Source organism: Trachypithecus francoisi, unplaced genomic scaffold (genome assembly GCF_009764315.1).
Source record: "Trachypithecus francoisi isolate TF-2019V2 unplaced genomic scaffold, Tfra_2.0 Lachesis_group13, whole genome shotgun sequence".
Lineage (NCBI taxonomy): Eukaryota > Metazoa > Chordata > Mammalia > Primates > Cercopithecidae > Trachypithecus > Trachypithecus francoisi.
The window spans coordinates 46,155,446-46,177,098 of NW_022681458.1; the positions used below are offsets into that span (position 1 = coordinate 46,155,446).

Genomic DNA, 21,653 nt, shown 5'->3' on the forward strand with positions numbered 1-21,653 from the left:
CAATCTGAAACTGGGTCGGGCGTGGTGGTTCATGCCTGTAATCCCAGCACTTTGAGAGGCCGAGGTGGATATGCACGCCTGTAATTCCAGCTACTTGGGGAGGCTGAGTCTGGAGAATTGCTTGAATTGGGGAGGTGGAGGTTGCCATGAACAGAGATCGCACCACTGCACTCCAGCCTGGGTTACAGAGTGAGACGTTGTCTCAAAAAAAAAAAAAAAGATGATCTGAAATTTATTTTTTAGTTATTAAAATTATTGTATGACAAACTGCCTGAAGATTGAATCAAAGACAGAAAATGCAAACACCACCACCATCACCCATGACAACAGAAGAAAAACAAAACAAAACTCTTCCAGATTTACATTACTGATGTGTCACAGTTTTACTTAGTGTGCTCATTTCATTGATTTGTTTCAGTGAATGGCTAAATAATCACCAGAATTTCTCTAAAGCTACTCTTGACCTTCGTTTCCAGAATATTATTTCTTCCAGAGGTTTTGCCCTTCTAAATAACATACTTTAGGGCCGGGCATGGTGGCTCACTCCTGTAATCCTAGCACTTTGGGAGGCTGAGGCAGGTGGATCACCTGACGTCAGGAGTTCAAGACCAGCCTGGCCAGCATAGCGAAACCCCGTCTCTACTAAAAATAAAAAAAAATTAGCTGGGCATGGTGATGTGCGCCTGTGGTCCCAGCTATTTGGGAGGCTGAGGCATAAGAATCTCTTGAACCCTAGAGACAGAGGTTGCAGTGAGCTGAGATTATGCCACTGTATTCCAGCCTGGGAGACAGAGGGAGACTCTCTCAAAAAAAAAATTTTTTTTAATAATTAAAAATAAATAAATAATATACTTTTTTTGTTGGTTTTCTTTTTTTTGTTTGTTTGTTTGTTTTTTGTTTTTTTTTTAATTTTCAAGGCATTCAACAAGAAGTATAAATAACGTACTTTACAAGAGAGAAGTTTTCAGAAATCTAAACTTGGGATGGGCCTGCTGCTTTGGGGAGCTGAGAATATTTTGAGCTGGAAGAGAGTTTGCACCAACAGAGTTAATTCACACTTCAGCCATTCCAATAGCCTGGAATCTGTGCTTCTATCCCAGGGACTGGACACCTCCCAGTACACTTAGCAGTTGGCACTGACCTAAAATGCCTACAGAACTGTCTGGGCCTGTAAGTAATTTTCTTTTATTTTTAAAATTATACCCTTGCCACAGCTAATCTCAAGGTGCAACATATTAACTTTTTTTTTAAGACTACAAAGCAATTCCAGTGGAGGATATATAATATAAACCAGGATTTGAAAATTTTTTACCCATTTTCAGTGTTCAATGTAAGATTCCCAGAAGGTATTAAGTACTATTTAATGACCACAGCTTTGTCTCTGTATTGTACAGCTTCTCTTTGTATTACCTTTGATTCTTCAACTTTAAAGCCAGCATTGTGAAAACTGCACGTGCTTTTTAAAAGTTTTAATGTGCATACTTTATATTGTATGGAAATTTATCTGCATTTATTTTCATCATCTCTTGTCCTTCCTAACATCCTTTTACATTCATGTAATATTATTCTGTTTCACCATTTCATAAAATGGTTTTGCAGTTTGAATCAGTGCTTCTAAATGACTCGTTTAGAGTAGACCAAAAAATTTTTTTGAGACAGGGTTTGGCTGTGCTGTCCAGGCTGGAGTGCAGAGGTATGATCACTGCTCACTGCAACCTCCGCCTCCTGGGCTCAGGTGATCCTTCTGCCTCAGGTTCCCTAGTAGGACTACAGGCCTACACCACCACATCCAGCTATTTCTTTTTTTTTTTTTCTTTTTGTAGAGCCTGGATTTCACCAGGTTGCCCAGGCTGCTTTTGAACTCCTGAGCTCAAGCGATCCAGCCTCCTTGGCCTCCCTAAGTGCTGGGGCTACAGGTGTGAGCCACTGCTCCTGGCCTAGAAAAATTTTTAGTGTTCAGTTTAACCCTTAATTTTTCTGAATATATTCCCTCATCACATAATTTAGGTATTTGGGGTTTAATGATCACTTTAAGGACATGAGGTTGCCGGGCGCGGTGGCTCAAGCCTGTAATCCCAGCACTTTGGGAGGCCGAGACGGGCGGATCACGAGGTCAGGAGATCGAGACCCTCCTGGCTAACACGGTGAAACCCCGTCTCTACTAAAAAATACAAAAAACTAGCCGGGCGAGGTGGCGGGCGCCTGTAGTCCCAGCTACTCGGAGGCTGAGGCAGGAGAATGGCGTAAACCCGGGAGGCGGAGCTTGCAGTGAGCTGAGAACTGGCCACTGCACTCCAGCCCGGGCGACAGAGCGAGACTCCGTCTCAACAATAACAACAAAAAAAGACATGAGGTCATGCTAGCAGTATATCTTTTTCATTATGATTTTATCCTTTTTACTGATTTAATATTTTACTAGTTCCATTTTCTAATCAGCCTGAAAATCTTTCTTGATTAAATTGCTTATTTTTTTTTTTTACAGAATTACACACAAACCTCAAACTATTTATAAGCTGCTAACCAAAGGACTTTAGTGTATCATCCACTGTGCAAATTACTGTGATGTTATGAACCATCAGCATAGACATATGCACTACTATCTGTGTCAAAATTATGTATTTCACACAGAAGGAGCTAAAATGTTTTTGTTATTGTTTCCTTTTTCTCTGAATTCAAAAGTTTATGTAAAGTTGCCTGTAATCCCAGCACTTCGGTAGGCTGAGGCAGGCGGATCACTTGAGGGAGGCCAGGAGTTCAAGACCAGTCTGAAAAACATGGTGAAACCCCATTTGTAATAAAAATACAAAAATTAGCCAGGCATGGTGGTGTGTGCCTACAGTCTCAGCTACTTGGGAGGCTGAGGCACAAGAATTGCTTGAACCTGGTACGCTGAGGTTGCAGTGAGCCAAGATTGTGCCGCTGCACTCCAGACTGGATGACATAGCAAGACTGTGTCTCAAAAAAAAAAAAAAGTTTATCAGGAAAGTTAAAACAGACACAAGTTTTTTGCACTTTTATTTATTGCCTCAAATAATGTTGCCTGAGAATTGTGTCGTATATCCAACATTCTGCATGATCCTAGAATCTAGACCCTCATAATTGAAAGCAACATTGAGAGGAACAAATCAAATCTATAGTCTTTGTCTTGATTCCTCACAATTAAATTATGTGGACCACACTACTGACTCATACGCTATTAGATGGAACACCACATCGCTTAGAGATGGCAAAGCAATCAGTCACCTCAGTTTTCTTTCATCTCATATTGAATTGCTTTTAAAAACATAGATCTAATAATTTAAGCTTAAAATAAATGATCTTCTGTGTATATATTAATATCTGTAATTTAGTTTTCTATGTGCCAAACACTTATTTTGTTACTAGATTTAGTCATTCCTAGAATAATTTCTCTGCTAATGAGAAAGGAGGTTGGATGAGAGAATGTGGACAAGGTACATGAATCTTAGATTCAAAGTTGACAAAATTTTTCTTTGGATTATCAGTTTCTATTCTGCAGAAATTTGCATCTTCAACAAAATAGTTCATTAATACACCAGAAGCACTCTACCATCCTTGAATCTTGGTTGGGTGCCAGCCCCACAACATCAAGTTCAAGTGCTTAAATAGTACAGAAATACACAGTCACGTCAGAGAGGCACTAAATATCCTTTCCCCGGCCTTAAACCCAGTAATGATACGCCTTAAACACAGGGTGGGTGGAGCATAAGAAGACTTACCCTGGCAGCAGCTCTTCAAGGTGCTCTAGGTCCAAAGAAGAATACCAGTGTTGCTTTCCCTTAAATACATCTCCCTCTGTCTTCGTAGGAAGAGATAGGATGAAAGGTCAAAATGGTCTGAGCCTGCCTCAATCTAAGGTATTCCTGTGATGAGCTTTTGGGAGGGGCTTGCTGTTCCTAATTAGCATCATCATGGATCCCCATCAAATCCTAATCTACTGCAAATTTCTAGCTATTGTAATTTTTATAGCTTGTTAATTCTCTCTGTGTTTCTTAGCACAGATAATTTGTCCCTAAACATCCAAACTGCATTTTACAATTTTATCAAACTCTGTAGGGCTACAATTTTACACCTGAGATATAACTGACGTTAAAACTTACACCTTTGAAGTGATGGTTCTAAGGACTTTGCTGTGTAGTTTTCACTGCAAAGTGAGCAAATGTCAAATAAAAAACAGTGCTGACTTTGTGAGTTCTCTCTCTTCAGAAGCAGCTTCCAAATAATTCAAGGGTGGCGTTTTCTTTTCTTTTCTTTTTAATTTTTACAGAGCCTCACTCTGTTGCCCAGGCTAAAGTGCAGTGGCGCCTACTTGCAACCTCTACCTCCCGGGTTCAAGAGATTCTCCTGTCTCAACCTCCCAAGTAGCTGGCACTACAGGCCCCTGTCACTACTCCCGGCTGTACTTTTGTACTTTTAGTAGAGACAAGGTTTCACTATGTTGGCCAGACTGGTCCCAAACTTCTGACCTCAAGTGATCTGCTCCTCGCAGCCTCCCAAAGTGCTGGGATTACAGGCATGAGCTACCGCACCAAGCCAAGGATGGCTTTGTCATTCTTCAAGTCTACACACACCTTAAGTGAGAATTACTGAGGAACAGTGTTAGAACTACTGTAAGTATGCCGGGCGCGGTGGCTCACGCCTGTAATCCCAGCACTTTGGGAGGCCAAGGCGGGCGGATCACAAGGTCAGGAGATCGAGACCATCCTGGCTAACCATGGTGAAACCTCGTCTCTACTAAAAATACAAAAATAATAATAATAGGCCGGGCGCGGTGGCTCAAGCCTGTAATCCCAGCACTTTGGGAGGCCGAGACGGGCGGATCACGAGGTCAGGAGATCGAGACCATCCTGGCTAACACGGTGAAACCCCATCTCTACTAAAAATACAAAAAACTAGCCGGGCGAGGTGGCGGGCGCCTATGGTCCCAGCTACTCGGGAGGCTGAGGCAGGAGAATGGCGTAAACCCGGGAGGCGGAGCTTGCAGTGAGCCGAGATCCGGCCACTGCACTCCAGCCTGGGCGACAGAGCGAGACTCCGTCTCAAAAAAAAAAAAAAAAAAAAAAGAACTACTGTAAGTAAGTAAGAATTACTGAGGAATACAGTTAGAATTCCAGCGTCCTGTAGACATCCTGTAATTCTGCAGGACGCTGGAATTCTAGCATTTCATTTCTGTATGAAAATTGCATTCTCAGGGAGAACAAGAGAGGTGGGGAGGGTGGGGCTTACCTTTTAGTTTAAGTAAAACTAAAAACCTCTGGAGGAAGTTTAGAACCCTTGTAGAACAGACATCATCATTACTATCATCAGTAACACTATTGCAACTGGTAATTTCATTTATTTATTTTTTTGAGCTGGAGTCTTGCTCTGTTGCCCAGGGTGGAGTGCGATGGCACGATCTCGGCTCACTGCAACCTCTGCCTCCCGGGTTCAAGCAATTCTCCTGCCTCAGCCTCCGGAGTAGCTGGGACTACAGGCATGTGCCACCACACCTGGCTAATTTTTGTAGAGATGGGGTTTCACCATCTTGGCCAGGCTGGTCTCGAACCCCTTACCTTGGGTGATCCACCTGCCTCGGCCTCCCAAAGTGCTGAGATGACAGGCATCAGTCACTGTGCCCAGCCTAAAACTGGTAATTTTATAGCAGGCTTACTGTACACTAGTAAGACACCAGACATTGCACTAAGCGTTTCACATATGTTATCTCATTTCAATCTTCCAAACACTCCTATGAAGTAGGGGCTATTATCTCTATTTAACAAAGAGGAAAATGAATTTATTAACTAATGAGTGGTACTATAATTAAAATACAGAATAACTCTCATCATCTAAAACTGGAGTTGCTAAGATCCAGTTAAAATTAATTTAAACATTAATTTTTTTAATTTTAATTTTTTTGTTCTTTAAAATTAATAGAGAAGAGGTCTCACTCTGTTGCCCAGGCTGGTCTCGAACTCCTGAACTCAAGTGATCCTCTCAGACATGGCATCCCAAAGTGCTAGGATTACAGTCGTGAACCACCACACCTGGCTTTAATTTCTCATGATAAAAGGATCTAGGCATTGAGTGTCTTGTGAACTTAGTGAATTATCATGGTCACATTATATATTTAGCTTATAAAGGGTTTTTAAAAATTATGTATCTACTTCTGGTAAACCCTCTACAAAAAATACAAAAACTAGCCCGGTGTGGTGGCATGCCTGTAGTTCCAGCTACTTGGGAGGCTGAGGTAGGAGGATTGCTTGAGTTGAGGCTGCAGTGAGCCAAGATTGTGCCACTGCACTCCTGCTTGGGCAACAGAACCAGACCCTGTCTCAAAAAAAAAAAATATATATATATATATATATATATATATATATGTGTGTGTGTGTGTGTGTGTGTGTGTGTGTGTGTGTATACATATTTTTTATCTACTTCCTGATTCTCTGACCTGACTGATATTGTAAATGAATCAAAAGTATCAATTTATGAACTGTTTACTTAAGAGAAATTATATAAAAACTCAAACTGCTCTGCCCAGCACAGCCTGTGCCATGTCTGTCCCTAGTCAGAGGCCTGGCTCCCTTCGCCTGTGTCCCTCACTCCATGCAGAAGCGCCTCCAGCATGTCTGACAAACTGCCCTGCAAGGTCACTGATACGGATCTGGCTGCCTGGGGACACAAGACCCTGGACACTGCAGAGGATGAGATGCTGGACCTGATGTGCAGGTAGGAGTTGTACTCGACCTCCAAATCACTGAAAGGCTGGCTGTCTGCACATGGACTGTGGAGACCACCATCCTCATTGAGACCCTCATCTCCCTGGCTGCTGAGGGGCAGTGGTCCAGCTGCAACCTGTTCTCCACCCAGGACCATGCGGCACTGTCATTGCCAAGGCTGGCATTCCAGTGTATGCCTAGAAGGGAGAAACAGACTAGGAGTAGCAGTGGTGCATCCAGCAGGCAGCAAACTAAAAGGACGGGCCCCTCAATGTCATTCCTCCACACCAAGTTCCCACAGCTCCTGTTGGGCATCGAGGCATCTCCTAAGAGACCCCGACTGGGGTCCACGACTTACACAAGATGATGGCCAATGGGATCTTGAAGGTGCCTGTCATCAATGTGAACAGCTCTGTCACCAAGAGCAAGCCAGTGTCCCTCACAGATGGCATCATGCAGGCCACAGACATGGTGACTGCCAGCAAGGTAGTAGTGATAGTGGGCTATGACAATGTGGGTAAGGGCTGTGCCCAGGCCCTCAGGGGTTTTGGGGCCCGCATCATTGTCACTGAGATTGACCCCATCGGTGCACTGCAGGCTGCCATGGAGGGCTATGAGGTGACAACCATGGACAAGGCCTGTCAGGAGGACATCTTTGTCACCACCACAGGCTGTAATGACAGCATCCTTGATCGGCACTTTAAGCAGATGAAGGATGATGCCATCATGGTAACACTGGCACTTTGACATGGAGATTGATGTCAAGTGGCTCAATAAGAACGCTGTCGGGAAGATGAACGTCAAGCCCAGGTGGACTGTTCCTGGTTAAAGAACGGGTGCTGCATCATCCTGCTGGCTGAGGGCTGGCTGGTCAACCTGGGTTGTATTATGGGCCACCCCAATTCTTTGATGAATAACTCCCTCACCAACCAGATGATGGCACAGATTGAGCTGTGGACTCACCCAGACAAGTATCCCATTAGGGTTCACTTTGGGCCCAAGAAGCTGGATGAAGCAGTGCTTGAAGCCCACTGGAGCAAGCTGAATGAGAAGCTGACCAAGCTGACTGAGAAGCAGGCCCTGTACCTGGGCATGTCCCGTGACGGCCCCTTCGAGTCTGATCTCTACCGTTACTGAGAGCCAGGTCTGCCCTTCACTTTCCAGCTGCTGCTCTTACCTGGGCCTCGCCTCTCCTGCCCAAGAGCAAATGGCACCAACTTTGTGATTGGTTTGTCAGCGTCCCCCATTGGCACCCTGAAGCTGGTCACTCAGTTTTTGGACTCTGCTGCATCCCTCATACTGTTCCAAATGTGGAAGGGGGAATTCAGAGGCCCCTCCTGAAGCCCTGGTTATGATGGAGGTATAATGGAGACAGCCACAGGGAACCATGAGCTCAGTGGTCTTGGAACTGCTCACTAAGTCAGTCCTTCATTAGCCTGGAGGTCAATAGTGGGGTCACAACGCCCATGTATTTTACCATCTAGGTCTTCACCTGGCCTATGGACTTATACCCATGTGCTTGTTTATAGGCTCAATGGTTCCTAAGTCCATGACAGGTGAGAAGGACCTATATCCAAGGGCAAGGAGGAACTGTTGAAGTTGGAATGTTATTGAAAGTCTGGCTTAGTGCTGGGGCTTCTTTTAAACTATGTAACAATGAGGTTGGTACTTTCAGTGAGTATTTTACAGAGATAAAAATAGACTGTTAAGGAACAACCAAGAGACAACAGAGAAGCAACAGCCAGAGGTTGCGAGGGGCCAGAAAAAGTAAAAGCAAGCATAGATACACCACCACTTTGTAACAGGATGGTTCTTATCACGACCCTGGGTCAAAAAGAGTAATTTGGTTTAAAATGTTTATATAATGCTTATAATGTTAAAAGAAAGCAGTGGTGGCGGGGGGGTGGGGGGCGGCCTTAGCCTCCCAAAGTGCTGGGATTACCAGCACTGTGAGCCACAGTGAGCCACCGCACCTGGCCATACTGGTGATAATTTTTAGAGCACAATTATTTTACAAAGTGTTTACTATTTATGAAGGGAGAAAACAATTGTTTTTGACAATTGCTTATGGTGATTTCAGGTTTTTTTCTTTTTTCGTTGTTTGTTGTTGTTTTGAGACAGGGTCTTCTTCTGCTGTCCAGGCTGGAGTGCAATGGCACAGTCATGGGTTACTACAGCCTTGACCTCCTGGGCTCAAGCAATCCTCCCGCCTCAGCCTCCCGAGTAGCTGGGACTACAAGCTCATGCCACAAGGCCTGGCTAATTTTTAAATTTTTTTGTAGAAATGAGGTCTCCCTATGTTGCCCAGGCTGGTCTGATTTCAGTTTTATAAATTCATAGAAATATTAGTCAAGAAAGCCTAATCACTTTAGTTTTTATGCCAGAAAATCTGCATTTACACTTATTTCTGCCCCGGAATGCATTCTGCTAAAAATGGACTTTTCTAACTATCGTTCGTTATCTCAGATCTCCCACTATTATGTTTTGTGCATCTGCTCATCAAGTTGCACAGATTTCCAAAAGGGATTAGCAGTCTTAACAACTTTGCCACTGTATTACCTATACCAATAACATTCTTTGTGAGTAAAATTTTTCTTATCTTTTGCTTCAGCAAATGTGTTATTGTTTTAGAATCATTTGGTATGGGTAACAATCTGGAATCTACGTCTAAAACATGACCTTGTTTTGTTTTTTTTTTAAAAGACCAAACATAAACCATTAATTATAATAAGAAATGCCTGAAGAAATTTTTATTTATTTATTTATTTATTTATTTTTGAGACTGAATCTCACTGTCATCCAGGCTGGAGTGCAGTGGTGCATTCTTGGCTCACTGCAACCTCTGTCTCTTGGGTTCAAGCGATTCTCCTGCCTCAGCCTCCAGAGTAGCTGGGATTATAGGCGCTCGCCACCATGCCCAGCTAATTTTTGTATTTTTAGTAGAGACGGGGTTTTAACATATTGACCAGGCTGGTCTCAAATTCCTGGCCTCAAGTGATCTGCCTGCCTTGGCCTTCCAAAGTGCTGGGATCACAGGCATGAGCCACTACACCCGGCCCTAAAAACACACTTTTGTTCTGATTTTGGGAAGCAACAGGTACTCTGATTATTGAAACTAGCTTCTTTCTCACTTGAAGTCATGATCTTCCCATTCTACTCTATTTTTCTTTCCTTCCTTCATTTTTCCTCCCTCTTCCACACTTCCTTTCTTTCTTCCTTCTTTCCTTCCCTTTATCCTCTTTTCCTATTTTCTTCCTTTCTTTTTCTCTTTTTTGAAAGGAAAAAGAAGAAAAAAGAATTGCCTTAGAAGGAGGCAATCACTGAATCCTAATCTGTTAAGGGTTGTTAATAACTTCTAGTAAAACACAGGGGCCATTTAGTTGCAACTTGTAGCTTCATGTGTATTTGAGACAAGGAATACTGCACATTCTGTTACTTCAATACCAGATTTATGACTAGGTAACTATAAATTACTGAACATTCCAACTCTTGTTGGGAGACCATAGATCAACTTGTTGGACCTCAGGAGAATTGAGTAATGGCAATACTTAGTTTGAATTCTACACACGTGGTAAGATGGTGTACACATGCTATTCACTGTGCAAAAAGGAGAAGTTCATAATCCTTCTTGATAGCCTCATTATAGTTAGAGGACAAAACAGGAAGTGCCATTGTTAAAGGACAGAAACATAAAAGTTATGTTCTTAAAAACACCTTGAACCTTCCTCCCCATGATATTTTGCATGCAGGAACTTTGGGTGGGACCATATGGCTTCCTGCATTTTCTTCAATCAAAGTGGTAAAATTTGTTTTTGTTTTAAAATACAGTTTAAAGGAAAGATACTAAGCCATTTCAGAAGAGAACAACATTCAGTTCCTTTTAGATTTTTATGAGCATATGTGATCATTTGTCATACGTGGCTAAAAAATGACCAGTACTGATGAAGTGCTATTTTATTTTTAGAGATATGCCTCAGTACACTTTCCCAAAATAATAACAAAAAAATCTCTGCTTCCTTCCAGGAAAGTTTTGTCCATGGCTAAATGTGGGTGCATATACTTTCATGACAAAGACTATCTTTTCATCCAAATATAGTGATGATGGCTGGGCGCGGTGGCTCAAGCCTGTAATCCCAGCACTTTGGGAGTCCGAGACGGACGGATCATGAGGTCAGGAGATCGAGACCATCCTGGCTAACCCGGTGAAACCCCGTCTCTACTAAAAAATACAAAAAACTAGCCGGGCGAGGTGGTGGGCGCCTGTAGTCCCAGCTACTCGGGAGGCTGACGCAGGAGAATGCCGTGAACCCGGGAGGCGGAGCTTGCAGTGAGCTGAGATCCGGCCACTGCACTCCAGCCTGGGTGACAGAGCGAGACTTCTTCTCAAAAAAAACCCAAAAAAACAAAAAAACAAATATACTGATGATGAGAAGCTTCAGTGCTATGGTCTCTGAAACTGGCAAAGTAAAATTCCATTTCCTCTGTTCTTTGTGCACAAAAACTAATATGTCATTTTTATAATACTTGTTGGCTTGAATTAATATTTTAAATAAAGACAAAAATATCATAAACCTGAAAAATGAAGGGAAAGTCAGGAAAGAAATAATATATTAAATAAGTATCTTGGTCTTTAAACGTTTATTTCTAACCCTCTAGATTTTCTCATAGCCCATGTCTAAAGGTAAACAAATACTCTAGGATGAAACTAATCATTCAGGCTGGGCCCAAGGGCTCAGGCCTGTAATCCCAGCACTTTTGGGAGGCCAAGGGAGGAGGATCCCTTGAGCCCAGGAGTTTGAGACCAACCTAGGCAACATAGTGAGATCTCCATTCTACAAAAAAAAAAATAAATAAATAAATAAAAAATTAGACATATGTGATGGCACATGCCTGTTGTCCAAGCTACTCAGGAGGCTGAGGTGGGAGAATTGCTTGAGCCCAGGAGCTTGAGCCCAGGAATAACTGGATTATTCTAATATATTGAGGGAACACTTTCAGCCAAAATGCTTAATTAGAAGTTAATTTTGAGGGATGGGCAGGGTGAAAAAAATTAATTGAATTTAAAAATTTTTGAAAGCTTAAAAAAATAGAAATCACTTTTTTTTTTCCTTGAGACGGAGTCTTGCTCTGTCGCCCAGGCTGGAGTGCAGTGGCGCCATTCGGCTCACTGCAAGCTCCGCCTCCCAGGTTCACACCATTCTCCTGCCTCAGCCTCCAGAGTAGCTGGGAGTGCAGGCGCCTGCCACCACGCCCGGCTAATTTTTTGTATTTTTAGTAGAGATGGGATTTCACCATGCTAGCCAGGATGGTCTCGATCTCCTGACCTCGTGATCTGCCCGCCTTGGCCTCCCAAAGTGCTGGGATTACAGGCGTGAGCCACCGTGCCCGGCCGCTAGAAAGGCCGCTAGAAATCATTTTTTTATTGGTAAGCTGTCATCACACTACAAACAGCTTAATGCAGTAACAAAGTAAAAGACATAATGGACCAGGAAAAGACATAATGGACCAGGAAATTAAGATAAAACACTTCTCTACACATGCCTAGATCCAGTCAAGTACTTGACTAAAGACACCTTTTTTTGTATCTTTCTTTTTTTAAAATATGTAATTTTAAAATTTTAATTTTAATTAATTTAATTTTTTTAAGTTCCAAGGAACCCATGCAGGATGTGCAGGTTTGTTACATAGGTAAACATGTGCCATGGTGGTTTGCCATACCTATCAACCCAACACCTAGGTATTAAGGTCAGCATGCATTAGCTGTTTTCCCTACTGCTCTCCCCCACCTATGTATCTTTCTTTGTGGTCTTAAATACATTTGAGTTTCTTATTCCTTACATAATGATTTCTGTATACAATCTGTGGAAAATAAAACATTTTCTGACTTATCTATTGTAGATTATGGTATGACTGGCTTTAATGAAAAATAGGCATTTTGCAGAACTATTAAGCTAGTCTAAGAATAGATGATATTGTACTGAATCTCTTAATCTAGCAATCTATTCAAACCCTTTTTGGTTTTTTTCTACCATCAAAGTGTGGAAGAGGTAATGGCCTAGGACCAGAATGGAGGTCTTTCATCTCTCATGTTTTACTGTAACAGATTTACTTGAAATTACATTTTGCACCTGCAGAAACTAAGAGAAGGAGCAAGAATCAGCAGAGTAGAAGGGGGAAAGGGGATAATCAGAGCATCTCAATGTTTTAGAGTTTGATGTGATCGCTGGACATTTAGGTTAGCCTTTTGCCTTTTCTCTTTCCAAGACTGTGGTGCTTCTGTCCAATTTTTGTTTTACAAGATGACTTGGAAATTTAATGGGCTTTATGTATGCAGCTGGAATTTTGAAATAGAAAACTAAAAGGGAGGTGCACTGGCCTGAAGGATCAAAGTTCTATTAAAAACAAACAAACAAACAAAAAAAAAACTGTGAGTTTCTTATAGGAAAAAGCTTTAAAAACTAGTATTTTAAAAACATTTTACAGTTTACAAAATACTTTTCTATAAAATTATTTCATTTGAACATACAATGAGGGAGGTCCAGGATTATAGCATCAGTTACTGGCAGAGCTGTGACCATAAACCATGCATCTTTTTTTTCTTTGTTCTTTTTTTGAGACAGGGTCTCGCTATGTTGCCCACGCTGGTTTCAAACTCCTGGGTTCAAGCAATCCTCCTGCCTTGGCCTCCTAAAGTGCTGGGATTGCAGGTGTGAGCCACCACACCCGGCCTGCATCTTGTTTCCTTGTCTAAGACTCTTTGCATTACATCTCTCTCTCTTTCCTTCCCCTTGCTCCTTCTTTCATGAATGATTCTGATATTTACTTTATGGATGCAAACATAAAAGACTAAAAGCTTTTTGAGGGCAAATTTGGTATCCTACTTATCTTTGCATCTCTGGTATTGAACAGATCCAAAGCTGGTGTTTGGTTAATGTTTTTGAATGGATAAATGAATGAAATAAAAATAAAAAAAATTAAAACAGAGAAACAATTTTTCAGATTTTAAAATAAGTAAATGAAAAGAGCAGAACAATATTATAGTTTTTATATAACTTCGGAATGTCAAATGCTGTATTATCTGCTATGCATTTATCTACCATATCTATCTATCTATCTGTCTATCTATCTATCTATCTGTAATTTATCTTGCTAGCTTCACTCCAAATAATTCATTTTATCATCCATTATTATTTACAAATTCTCAGGTCACTAAGTCATAATTACAACTTGGAAAAACGTGTTCTATTTTATTGATAGCACAGAAGTTTAGAATTTATTCTTCAGTACCATAAGGTTTATGGGAACACAACAAATAAAAATGGTCACAATTATTTGTCATGTCTGGAAGAGTACAAGACTGTGACCACTAATTCATATCATATTTATATCAGTTTTACTTACTTATGGCTATTATATTTCCTTTGTGAATTCCAGTTTTATGAAAGCATTAACTGATCTTTTTATATTACTCTATCTTCATGGCTTATCCACATCTAGATTTCAGCTGGCCATGCTTAGATAAAGCATATTTCCATATATATTTTTTTCTACCTTCATGTCTAGGTAGAGATCCTAGATATGTTGAGCTTTATTTTATTTCTGCAAATGTAAGTAAACTTTTGTACATGTGACTTGGAGGAAAATTAGAGGAAGAATTTATTTATTGTTCATTTAAGGCTAATAATTATTGGGTTCATGTACTAGGAAGTTATACTAAGAAAAAGACTCTCAAAGAAGACACAAATTTTACAAAGCCAAACTCATAAAACATATAAAGATGATGACATATCCAGGATCAGATTTAGATTCTCTAGATCTATCCCAAAGAAGAAAATACCAAAAAAATAGCCCAAGCTGTAATTTTACCAATTTAGTTACTGCTGTCAAGAAACATTGCACAATGCCATCTAGTGACGAGTGACCAATGTATGATTAATCACCTAGAGATGACTGGATGAGGAGGGGGAAATTCCCAGGATTTTATGTGTAAGAGGGAAAGTCCTTCTGAGAGAATTAAAATGGAGAGAGATTAGTTTTATTTCTCCAGGTACACTTAGTGCATGACAATTTATCACCGATCTGAAGCTTGGTAGTTTTTATTTTGAAATACTGTATTGCCACCTACCTCCAAATCTGCAGTTCTACCTCCTTCTGCAGCTGCCCTTCATTATCCCGTCCGCAGTTGAACTCAGAACTGTGTGTTCTCCAAGCTGTAGCCCCCCATCTAATGACTGGAGGTGGAGCACTTTAGAAACCAGTCTCAACAAACTAAAAAAAAAAAAAAAAAAAAAAAGGACTTCAAAAAAGGGAACCAAGTTGATTCTTAAAACAATCCGTGCCACATTAAAAATAAAAACAATAAATACACTTGGAAGTTCAAAGAGTAAAACTAAAATGGACTAGAGGAAATCATCTTTGTTTTTCTCAGCCAATGACTGTGCAGACCTGATGCTGTCTTGTTCTTATACCAAATCTTCCTTGAAAATACCAGAGACCTCGCTCTAAATGGCCATAACATTATACCCTTAGGGAAATAATTTTCTCCAACATTTCTCATCTTCTGTAAACAGATGGCATATATATATAGAGAGAGAGAGAGACAGAGAGAGACAGAGAGAGTGAGAGATAGAGAGAGAGAGAGAGAGACCAACAATCTGCCAACTGTGGAATTCTTATAGTCTGATAGTTTCTTTTTGGTTAATTTTTCATGACTAAATTAACTAGTGTTGCTGCCATAGATACATTTAAGAAAATCAGACACTTTGCTACCTTTACATGTATCTGTCTGAAACTCAGCAGGAATATTTCAGTTGCCTTAGAAAAATATCCAGTTAACAAACTTTGTGAAGTGAAAAGAAAACCTTATCAAAATCTCCAGCTTCAAGTACATTTAGTTGTTTTCTTTTTATTGTTGCTTACATGCTGTGATTGGAGCACAATGTGCGGAAATTGCATAACCATTATTTCCACAAATCAAAGCTATTGAGACATGGGAAGGCCATGTGGAGTTGCTGCATGAAATGTTGATTAAAAAAATTCCACTCTGCCTTTATGTCTAAAGTCTTCCCTTCTTTTAAGTATCAATGGTTTCTTCAGTCATAAGCGTCGCTAGGATGTGTTTCGTTTAACTGCTTTTAAAATCAGAATTAGCCATAGGTCAAATAACATTTTTTGAAAAGTATTTTCTCTATGTGTCTTGTATTTTTCCTTAGTTCCACTTTAATTTGTTATTTTTAATATTTTGGGGGTAATCTAGGCAAAGAGTCTTAATTGTTTTTTTCTTATTTTTGAGACAGAATCTCTTTCTGTTGCCCAGGCTGGAGTGCAGTGGCGCAATCTCGGCTCACTGCAAGCTCCGCCTCCCAGGTTCACGCCATTCTCCTGCCTCAGCCTCCCAAGTAGCTGGGAGTACAGGTGCCTGCCACCATGCCCGGCTAATTTTTTTTGTATTTTTAGTAGAGAAGGGGTTTCACCTTGTTAGCCAGGATGGTCTTGATCTCCTGACCTCGTGATCCACCGACCTCGGCCTTCCAAAGCGCTGGGATTACAGGCGTGAGCCACTGCGCCCGGCCAAGAGTCTTAATTCTTAATGCATTAGAACCATCAAGAAAACTTTCAGTGCAATTTCCATGTCTCAGGAGAAAGTTTTGGTGTCCTCAGCTCGATCCATTCCCAGGTTTGTGGGGACTAGGGAATCCTTTCACTATTATTTTACATTTTAAAATATTCCTAATCAAGTTCAGGGCAGTGGTGTATGCCTGTGGTCCCGGCTGCTCGGGAAGCTCATGAGAGAGCATCACTGGAGCCCAGGAGTTTCAGTCCAGCCTGGGCAACACAGCAAGACCCCATCTCTAAAAAAAGAAAAGAAAGAAAAGAAAACTGTAGCCAGTCGGATGGCTATGTAGGTCAAAGAAAGCCTGAATGAATCACATGAGAGTGAAGAAAAACATTTGTTATTCCTAGCTTTCTGTGTTCCTCTTTTGCTCCAGCAGAGCTTTGGTTGTACTACTGTAATACTGATATAACACTGCTTTCCTTGGAGTCACAACTACTGCTGAGTACTCAAAAACTTCTCCCTTTGCAGTGAACACATCTAGATTTGGGCTGGGGATGGGGTGAAGATCTCTTAACACCTTCCTGGAAATCGAGAAGTGCAAATAGGTAATTTTCCTTTGTTTTTTTTTTGAGATGGAGTCTTGTTTTGTCGCCCAGGCTGGAGTGCAGTGGTGCAATCTGGGCTCACTGCAACCTCCACCTCCTCCTGGGTTCAAGCGATTCTCCCTGCTTCAGTCTCCTGAGTAGCTGGGCACCCGCCACCACACCTGGCTAATTTTTTTAGTTTTAGTAGAGACGGAGTGTCACCATGTTGGGCAGGCTGGTCTCGAACTCCTCACCTCAGGTAGATCCGCCCGCCTCGGCCTCCCAAAGTGCTGGGATTACAGGCGTGAGCCACCGTGCCGGCCTGGTAATTTTCTTAAGAGTGAAAGAAAGCTTTGTTTTGAGATGTTCTGCTGGGGTATTCTGGTAGCTCTTTCAGTGTTTAAATTCATTCTGAGTCTGCAAAAATGGCATAATATTTAGCTGTGCTTTGACACTTTTCAGTACCTGGGATATGATGAGCATAAATATCTTCTTAGGTTTCTAGATCAAAGATTGTTTTCTTCTGTAATGTTTATCCTCAAAGAAGTGTTTCAGTGTTCTGTAAAGTAAATTTCAGAGATTATAAGGCCAAAATAGCGATTACAGCAAAGATCTATGATCAGTTACATTGTCTAATTTTGAATTACAGTGGCAGCTTTTCTCTTTTCTTTAAATTTGGTGCTATTTCTTCCCATCATTTCCACCCCTGGGATTTTTCTGGTGAGAGATGTATATAATTGCCTCTCTGCCCACATTCTCTTCTAAAAGGATCTGTTCTTCTGCTGAACAGATGGACCTAGTCATCTATGTTTATATCATATGACCTCACTCCCCTGGTTATGATGATTGGACCAGTGTGGGGAGACGTACTCTGAGAGCCAATCCATAGGTTAGGCCAAGCCAACTAGATGATATTGTCTGAAAAAATTTCACTGAGACACAAAAGTCACAGGTAAGTGATGAGAATTGGAGTTGTAGGGTCATGGGTATTTAGTGTGAGAGCTCTATGGCAAGCTTCAGCTACCTGGACATCAAATTATGAGGGAACCCAAAGTAAAATCCTTACACATGGAGCCAGCCTACAAAAGCAACCTAGAATAGACGTGCAGCGAGAAGCAGTAGCAAGAGCGCACACTGACATTTGTAAAATCCCTTCTCACAATCCAGAGCCTTTTCTACTTTAAACAAACAGTATGTTTTTGAGCATGGCTTGGGTTGGATTGCCTACCTCCAGAGAACCTGTTTGTCTTACACTAATCAGCATTATCACATAATTCTGTCCATGTGACTGATTCAGAGTAGGCATGTGAACCATTAGTGGACAATAAAGGAGACAGTTCCTGGAGTTTTTTGTTTTTTTGTTTGAGACTGGGTTTTGCTCTGTCACCCAGGCTGACGGGCAATGGCGGGATCATGGCTTACTGCAGTCTCAACCTCCTGGGCTCAAGTGATCCTCCCACCTCAGCCTCCCAAGTAGTTGGGACCACAGGAGGGGGCCACCACACCTGGCTAATTTTTTGATGTTTTGTAGATACGGGGTCTCCCTATGTTGCCCAGGCTGGTATCTAACTCCAGAGCTCAAGTGTTCTGGCCACTTCAGCCTCCCAAAGTACTAGGGTAAAAGGCCCGAGTCACCAATGCCGGCCAATTGCTGCAGTTTTTGGAAAAGAAAATTCCTGTCTGATCCATGGGAGTTGCTTCAAAGGTACTCTCTGCTTTTGTAGATATGAACTAGGAAGAGTGTAACTCTGGTTGCTTCTGACTACCATTAGAAGAGGCAGCCTAAGATGAAAACTGCATCACAGAAGACAGTGCAGCAGTGGAAAGAAAGTAGGTCTTGATTGACATTATGGGACTACTGGTTTTCTTAAAATCTGCCCAGTGTTTGGTTCGTCAGTCATATCGGCCAATACATTCCCCTAGTTGTTTAAATTGTTTGATTGGATTTTCTTACAATTAAACTCTTAAATTTGAGTGAGACTAATGATTTTCTAGGTCTTAGGAGACAAAGCAATCCCTTCAATTTCCTGGCTCCCTAAGTAGAACAGTCGTTAGTACCATCTTCTCCACTGTGTTTTGCTTGGTTCTGTACCACCTACCAGAATATCTAGCACACATTAGTTGCATCATCGAAATTTATTAAATGATAAGTTCCCTCCTCTTGAACACTCTCAATAATATGATCAGCATACAGTCTTTGAAAGTAGTGGATTTCAGGGAGGCCTCTGACTTTCAGGTTGTGTGATGTGGTCTTGGAGAAGATTAAAGACAACTATTAATGAAATGAAAGTGATTAAGGAAGAAGCCAATCCACTTCATCAAGGCTGGGAAAAATAAACTGCTAGTGCTATGCAAACAGACATCATACCACGTTTTTCCTTATTATATATTTTGTATAGTTATCCTCATTCTTACCTTAATGAAATTGTGGTGCTCTACATTTAGAATCTACAGATAGATTAAAAAAAAAAAAAAGATTACATTTTCCCATAGTCAAAATTAAGGTATGTATCTGGGACTTTGGTACATTACCTCACATAATCCTGACAGTCCTGACTGGTGGGTATCATTAGTTCTATCATACAGATGAGGAAATTGAGGAAGAGAGATTAATTAACTTGTTCAAGTTAGTATGTAATGAGAGTTGAGACTGAAGTTAAAAGGTCTACTATTACTTTATGATAATTCCAAATACAACTCATTTATGACCTCTCTGGTCTTGCTAGGTCTGAAGCTCTTGCTGAAAGGATATCATACCATGCATAGACTATCTCTGGTGACAGTGGTTCCCTCCAAAGACGCTAACTGGGTGACTGGGAGTGGGAGACATTTATTTTTCACTGTCCAGTGTTTTGTACCTTTTGAAATTTGAACTATATGCTTATATTACTTTATCCAAAATATACATATTTACAAAAAAAATTGTATCATGGAAATTTTATCTGATAAAACAATAGGCCTATAATAGATGATTTTTTTTTTATTATACTTTAAGTTCTAGGGTACATGTGCATGACGTTTATATCATGTATAACTCCCCAGTGCAATCCCTCCCTCCTCCCCCCTCCCCATGATAGGCCCCAGTGTGTGATGTTCCCCTTCCCGAGTCCAAGTGATCTCATTGTTCAGTTCCCACCTATGAGTGAGAACATGCGGTGTTTGGTTTTCTCTTCTTGTGATAGTTTGCTAAGAATGATGGTTTCCAGCTGCATCCATGTCCTACAAAGGATGCAAACTCATCCTTTTTGATGGCTGCATAGTATTCCATGGTGTATATGTGCCACATTTTCTTAATCCAGTCTGTCACAGATGGACATTTGGGTTGATTCCAAGTCTTTGCTATGGTGAATAGTGCCGCAATAAACATACGTGTGCATGTGTCTTTGTAGTAGAGTAATTTATAATCCTTTGGGTATATACCCAGTAGTGGGATGGCTGGGTCATATGGTACATCTAGTTCTAGATCCTTGAGGAATCGCCATACTGTTTTCCATAATGGTTGAACTAGTTTACAATCCCACCAATAGTGTAAAAGTGTTCCTATTTCTCCACATCCTCTCCAACACCTGTTGTTTCCTGACTTCTTAATGATTGCCATTCTAACTGGTGTGAGATGGTATCTCGTTGTGGTTTTGATTTGCATTTCTCTGATGGCGAGTGATGATGAGCATTTTTTCATGTGTCTGTTGGCTGTATGGATGTCTTCTTTTGAGAAATGTCTGTTCATATCCTTTGCCCACTTTTGGATGGGGTTGTTTGTTTCTTTCTTGTATATTTGTTTGAGTTCTTTGTAGATTCTGGATATTAGCCCTTTGTCAGATGAGTAGGTTGCAAAAATTTTTTCCCATTCTGTAGGTTGCCTGTTCACTCTGATGGTAGTTTCTTTAGCTGTGCAAAAGCTCTTTAGTTTAATTAGATCCCATGTGTCAATTTTGGCTTTTGCTGCCGTTGCTTTTGGTGTTTTAGACATGAAGTCCTTGCCCATGCCTATGTCCTGAATGGTACTACCTAGATTTTCTTCTAGGGTTTTTATGGTATTAGGTCTAACATTTAAGTCTCTAATCCATCTTGAGTTAATCTTCGTATAAGGGGTAAGGAAAGGATCCAGTTTCAGCTTTCTACTTATGGCTAGCCAATTTTCCCAGCACCATTGATTAAATAGGGAATCCTTTCCCCATTTCTTGTTTCTCTCAGGTTTGTCAAAGATCAGATGGCTGTAGATGTGTGGTATTATTTCTGAGGACTCTGTTCTGTTCCATTGGTCTATATCTCTGTTGTGGTACCAGTACCATGCTGTTTTGGTTACTGTAGCCTTGTAGTATAGTTTGAAGTCAGGTAGCGTGACGCCTCCAGCTTTGTCCTTTTGACTTAGGATTGTCTTGGCAATGAGGGCTCTTTTTTGGTTCCATATGAACTTTAAAGCCGTTTTTTCCAATTCTGTGAAGAAAGTCATTGGTAGCTTGATGGGGATGGCATTGAATCTATAAATCACCTTGGGCAGTATGGCCATTTTCACGATATTGATTCTTCCTATCCATGAGCATGGTATGTTCTTCCATTTGTTTGTGTCCTCTTTGATTTCACTGAGCAGTGGTTTGTAGTTCTCCTTGAAGAGGTCCTTTACATCCCTTGTAAGCTGGATTCCTAGGTATTTTATTCTCTTTGAAGCAATTGTGAATGGAAGTTGATTCCTGATTTGGCTCTCTGCTTGTCTGTTACTGGTGTATAAGAATGCTTGTGATTTTTGCACATTAATTTTGTATCCTGAGACTTTGCTGAAGTTGCTTATCAGCTTAAGGA

At 41.0% G+C, this 21,653-nt stretch overlaps 1 protein-coding gene and 1 pseudogene across 1 annotated transcript in view; one reads left to right on the forward strand and one right to left on the reverse strand.

Moving 5' to 3' along the window:
- SLC39A10 (solute carrier family 39 member 10) overlaps positions 1 to 14,942 on the reverse strand; it is a 173,614-nt gene extending 158,672 nt beyond the window's left edge. Inside the window, exon 1 of the mRNA XM_033230795.1 lies at positions 14,839 to 14,942. The gene's annotated coding sequence lies outside the window, so the exon portion shown is untranslated. The remainder of the gene's footprint in view (positions 1 to 14,838) is intronic.
- On the forward strand, positions 6,620 to 7,850 carry LOC117094700 (annotated as a pseudogene).
- Positions 14,943 to 21,653: the final 6,711 nt, after the last annotated feature.